The following is a 6,313-nucleotide window of genomic DNA, read 5'->3' as shown; positions in this document are numbered from 1 at the left end:
GGTGTGCGGGAGGAGTACGAAGGGCGTAGTGGGTGTGGGGTATGAGGGAGTGGAGTGGGTGTGGGGTATGCGGGGGGAGGGGTGTGAGGAGGTAGGGGTATGAGGGGCGGAGTGGGGAGGTGTATGAGGTGTGGAGTGGGGAGGGGTATGAAGGGAAGGGTGGAGTGAGGGGATGGGTATTAGGGGTGAAGCTGGGGGGGGGGGTGGAGTGGGGAGGGATAGGAGGGGTGTGGTGGGGAAGAACATAAAACATAGAACATTACAGCGCTGTACAGGCCCTTCAGCCCTCGATGTTGCGCCGACCTGTGAAACCACTCTAAAGCCCATTTACACCTTATCGTCCATATGTCTATCCAATGACCATTTGAATACCCTTAGTGTTGGCGAGTCCACTACTGTTGCAGGCAGGGCATTCCACACCCTTACTACTCTCTGAGTAAAGAACCTACCTCTGACGTCAGACTTATATCTATCTCCATTTAAAAGTATGTCCCCTCGTGCTAGACATCACCATCCGAGGAAAAAGGCTCTCACTGTCCACCCTTTCCAATCCTCTGATCATCTTGTATGCCTCAATTAAGTCACCTCTTAACCTTCTTCTCTCTAACGAAAACAGCCTCAAGTCCCTCAGAAGATCTTCCCTCCATACCAGGCAACATTCTGGTAAATCTCCTCTGCACCCTTTCCAATGCTTCCACATCCTTCCTATAATGCGGCAACCAGAATTGCACGCAATTCTCCAAATGCGGCCGCACCAGGGTTTTGTACAGCTGCAACATGACCTCATGGCTCCGAAACTCAATCCCTCTGCCAATAAAAGCTAACACACCGTACACCCTCTTAACAACCCTCTTAACCTGGGTGGCAACTTTCAGGGATCTATGTACATGGACACCTAGATCTCTCTGCTCATCCACACTACCAAGAATCTTACCATTAGCCCAGTACTCCGTCTTCCTGTTATTCCTTCCAAAATGAATCACCTCACACTTTTCTGCATTAAACTCCATTTGCCACCTCTCAGCCCAGCACTGCAGCTTATCTATGTCTCTCTGTAACTTGTAACATCCTTCCACACTGTCCACAACTCCACCGACTTTAGTGTCATCTGCAAATTTACTCACCCATCCTTCTGCGCCCTCCTCCAGGACATTTATAAAAATGACAAAGAGCAGCGGCCCCAAAACAGATCCTTGTGGTACACCACTAGTAACTGGACTTCAGGCTGAACATTTTCCATCAACCACCACCCTTTGTCTTTTTCCAGCTAGCCAATTTCTGATCCAAACTGCTATATCACCCTGAATCCCATGCCTCTGTATTTTCTGCAATAGCCTGCCATGGGGAACATTATCAAACGCTTTACTGAAATCCATATACACCACATCAACTGCTTTACCCTCATCCACCTGCTTGGTCACCTACTCAAAGAACTCAATAAGGTTTGTGAGGCACGACCTACCCTTCACAAAACCGTGTTGACTATCTCTAATCAAATTATTCCTTTCCAGGTGATTATACATCCTATCTCTTATAAACCTTTCCAAGACTTTGCCCACAACAGAAGTAAGGCTCACTGGTCTATAGTTACCGGGGTTGTCTACTCCCCTTCTTGAATAAGGGGACAACATTTGCTATCCTCCAGTCTTCTGGCACTATTCCTGTAGACAAAGATGACTTAAAGATCAAAGCCAAAGGCTCAGCAATCTCCTCCCTAGCTTCCCAGAGAATCCTAGGATAAATCCCATCCGGCCCAGGGGACTTATCTATTTTCACACATTGCAGAATTGCTAACACCTCCTCCTTATGAACCTCAAGCCCTTTTAGTCTAGTAGCCTGTAGCTCAGTATTCTCCTCGACAACATTGTCTTTTTCCTGTGTGAATACTGACGAGGGGATTCATTTAGCACCTCTCCTATCTCCTCGCACTCCACGCACAACTTTCCACTACTGTCCTTGACTGGCCCTACTCTCATCCTCGTCATTCTTTTATTCCTGACATAGCTATAGAAAGGTTTAGGGTTATCCTTGATCCTACCTGCCAACGACTTCCCATGTCCCCTCCTGGCTCGTCGTAGCTCTCTCTTTAGGTCCTTCCTAGCTAACTTGTAACTGTCGAGCGCCCGAACTGAACCTTAACACCTCATCTTTACATAAGCCTCCTTCTTCCTCTTGACAAGTGTTTCAACTGCTTTAGTAAACCACGGTTCCCTCGCTCGACCACTTCCTCCCTGCCTGGCAGGTACATACTTATCAAGGACACGCAGTAGCTGTTCCTTGAACAAGCTCCACATTTCCATTGTGCCCATCCCCTGCAGTTTTCCTCTCCATCCGATGCATCCTAAGTCTTGCCTCATCGCATCATAATTGCCTTTCCCCCAGATATAACTCTTGCCCTACGGTATATACCTATCCCTTTCCATCACTAAAGTAAATGTAATCGAATTGTGGTCACTATCACCAAAGTGCTAACCTACCTCCAAATCTAACACCTGTCCTGGTTCATTACCCAGTACCAAATCCAATATGGCTTCGCCTCTCGTTGGCCTATCTACATACTGTGTCACGAAGCGCTCCTGCACACATTGGATAAAAACGGACCCATCTAAAGTACTCGAACTATAGCGTTTCCAGTCAATATTTAGAAATTTAAAGTCCCCCATAACAACTACCGTGTTACTTTCGCTCCTATCCAGAATCATCTTTGCAATCCTTTCCTCTACATCTCTGGAACTTGTTGGAGGCCTATTCAAAACCCCGAACAGGGTGACCTCTCCTTTCCTATTTCTAACCTCAGCCCATACTACCTCGGTAGACGGGTCCTCATCAAACGTCCTTTCTGCCACCGGAATACTGTCCTTGACTAACAATGTCATCCCTCCCCCTCTTTTACCACCTTCCCTGAGCTTACTGAAATATCTAAACCCCGGCACCTGCAACAACTATTCCTGTCCCTGCTCGATCCATGTCTCCGAAATGGCCACAACATCGAAGACCCAGGTACCAACCCATGCCGCAAGCTCACCCACCTTATTCCGGATGCTCCTGGCATTGAAGTAGACACACTTTAAACCACCTTCCTGCCTGCCGGTACACTCCTGCAACTTTGAAACCTTACTCATTACCTCACTACTCTCAACTTCCTGTATATTGGAGCTACAATTCAGGTTCCCAATCCCTTGCTGAACTAGTTTAAACTCTCCCGAAGAACATGAGCAAATTTCCCCCCCCCCCAGGATATCGGTAACCCCTCTGGTCCAGGTGTAGACCATCCCGTTTGTAGAGATCCCACCTACCCCAGAATGAGCCCCAATTATCCAGGAATCTGAAACCCTCCCTCCTGCACCATCCCTGTAGCCACGTGTTCAACTGCTCTCTCTCCCTATTCCTCGTCTCGCTAGCACATGGCATGCGTATCAACCCAGAGATAATAACTCTGTCCGAGATCTAAGTTTCCACCATAGCTCCCTGAATTCCTGCTTTACATCCCTATCCCCTTTCCTACCTATGTCGTTGGTACCTATGTGGACCACAACTTGGGGCTGCTCCCCCTCCCTCTTAAGGATCCCGAAAAAATGATCTGAGACATCGCAGACCCTGGCACCTGGGAGGCAACACACCAACCGCTACTCTCTCTCGTTCCCACAGAATCTCCTATCTATCCCCCTAACTATGGAGTCTCCAATGACTAATGCTCTACTTCTCTCCCCCCTTCCCTTCTGAGGAATAGGGACAGACTCTGTGCCAGAGACCTGTACCCCATGGCTTACCCCTGGTAAGTCACCCCCCCAACAATATCCAAAGTGGTATACTTGTTACTAAGGGGAACGACCACAGGGGATCCCTATACTGACTGCTTCCTCCCAACCCGTCACCCATCTATCTTTATTCTTCGGAGTTACTACATCCCTGAAGCTTCTATCTATGACCACCTCTGCCTCCCGAATGATCCGAAGTTCATCTAGCTCCAGTCCCCTAACACCGTTTCAGAGGAGCTGGAGATGGGTGCACTTCCCACAGATGAAATTAGCAGGGACACAGGCAGCGCCCTCACCTCAAACATTCTGAGTGTGAGGGGTGTGATGGGGGAGGGGAGAGTGGTATGAGAGGGGAGAGTGGTATGAGAGGAGTGATATGAGGGGGGAGGGGGTGTGAGGGAGAGTGGGTGAAGGGGAGAGTGAGTGGGTGAGGGAGGAGAGGGAGGGGAAAAGGGGGAGGAGAGGGGGTTATGAGAGGGGTATGGGGGAGTGGGGGACGGGTATGAGGGGGACGGGTTTGAGGGAGGACGGGTATGAGGGGGACGGGTATGAGGGGGGCAGGCGGGTATGAGGGGGGGCGGCGGGTATGAGGGGGGTGGGCGGGTATGAGGGGGGGTGGGCGGGTATGATGGGGAGGGGTATGGGGGAGGGCTTTGAGGGGGGAGGGCTATGAGGGGGAGGGCTATGAAGGGGGAAGGCTATGAAGGGGGAAGGCTATGAAGGAGGAGGGCTATGAAGGGGAGGGCTATGAGGGGGAGGGGGATGGGGGGAGGGGGATGGGGGGAGGGCTATGAGGGGGAGGGGCATGGAGGTATGAGGGGGAGGGGTATGATGAGGGGGAGGGCTACGTGGGGGTGGGCTATGAAGGGGGAGGGTTGTGAGAGGGGAGGGCTATGAGGGGGGAGTGGGATGAGGGGGAGGGGTATGAGGGGGGAGGGGTATGAGGGGGGGAGGGGTATGAGGGGGAGGGGTATGAGGTGGATCACATTTGTTTGGGGGGGGGCGTGTGTAGGATTGCCGGAGTGTGGAGGGCAGGGTTGTATCCGCTCTCCCTCCTGTTTAATCTTGTTCTCCTCCCCTTCCCCCTTCACAGATGTTTCCCAAGAGGATCAGGTCCGTCCTCCAGTGCGTCCCCCCCTTCACGGCCCTGATGCTGCTGTCTTGCTGGTGGATCTCCTGTCCGCGGCACCTGTCCCAGGATGATGGGGAAGCCGCCCCGGGCCCTCCCCGCTTTTTCCTGGCCATCCCGGATTGCAGATGTGACCTGGACCCCCCCGTTCCTGGTGCTCCTGGTGACGTCGCGGCAGGAGGAGGGGTCGGCTCGCGCCGCCATCCGGGACACGTGGGGCGCCGAGCGGCGCACCCGAGCCGGGCGCATGCGCGCCTTCTTCTTGCTGGGCTACGCCGGCGCGTTCCAGCAGCAGATCCGGCGGGAGAGCCAATCGCACCGGGATATCATCCAGGGGAATTTCACTGATGTGTACTATAACCTAACCTTGAAGGTGTTGATGGGGCTGGAGTGGGTTCACAGATTCTGTCCCGGGGCCAGGTTCGTGATGAAGACGGACTCCGACATGTTTGTCAACACCTTCTACTTGACGCACCTCCTGAAGGACAAGGTGGCCGCAGGTTTCTTCAGTGGGCAACTCATGCACGATATCCGACCGGTCCAGGACAAGTCCAGCAAGTGGTATGTCAGCAAGGAGGAGTTTGCTTTGCCAACGTACCCACACTATTGCTCCGGGACCGGCTACGTCTTCTCAGGAGACCTGGCCGGGAAGATCTGGCATGTCTCCGGGGACGTCCCACTCCTCAAACTGGAGGACGCCTACGTGGGTCTCTGCCTGTCCCGGCTCGGCATCTCCCCGGTCAGGATGACCGCCAGGCGGGTGTTCTTTACGCGCAAGGTCCCCTTCGCAGTTTGCCGTTACCGCACCCTGGTCACATCACACAGGGTCAGCCCGTCCGAGCTGCGCGGCTTCTGGAAGAGCCTGGAAGGAGGGGGGAGGGAGTGCCCCCCGGAAACTTCCGCCCAATGATCCCGACCGCAGGAGAGGCGGGGGGGGGGGGGGGGTGGCAGTTCCCCTCGCCAGAATCCGCCACATCCCCTCGCCAGATTCCGCCACATCCCATCGTCAGAATCCGCCACATCCCATCGTCAGAATCCGCCACATCCCATCGCCAGAATCCGCCACATCCCCTCGCCAGAATCCGCCACATCCCCTCGCCAGAATCCGCCACATCCCCTCGCCAGAATCCGCCACATCCCCTCGCCAGAATCCGCCACATCCCCTCGCCAGAATCCGCCACATCCCCTCGCCAGAATCCGCCACATCCCCTCGCCAGAATCCGCCACATCCCCTCGCCAGAATCCGCCACATCCCCTCGCCAGAATCCGCCACATCCCCTCGCCAGAATCCGCCACATCCCCTCGCCAGAATCCGCCACATCCCCTCGCCAGAATCCGCCACATCCCCTCGCCAGAATCCGCCACATCCCCTCGCCAGAATCCGCCACATCCCCTCGCCAGAATCCGCCACATCCCCTCGCCAGAA

General features: G+C 53.9%; 1 pseudogene; it reads left to right on the top strand.

The window, feature by feature from the left end:
- The first annotated feature begins 4,855 nt into the window (after window positions 1–4,855).
- On the top strand, window positions 4,856–5,797 carry LOC140392281 (beta-1,3-galactosyltransferase 5-like; annotated as a pseudogene).
- The last annotated feature ends 516 nt before the right edge of the window (window positions 5,798–6,313 follow it).

Source organism: Scyliorhinus torazame, chromosome 16 (assembly GCF_047496885.1).
Source record: "Scyliorhinus torazame isolate Kashiwa2021f chromosome 16, sScyTor2.1, whole genome shotgun sequence".
Taxonomy (NCBI): Eukaryota; Metazoa; Chordata; class Chondrichthyes; order Carcharhiniformes; family Scyliorhinidae; genus Scyliorhinus; species Scyliorhinus torazame.
The sequence above is the reverse complement of the archived record's forward strand: the minus strand, read 5'-3'. Positions and strand labels throughout refer to the sequence as shown.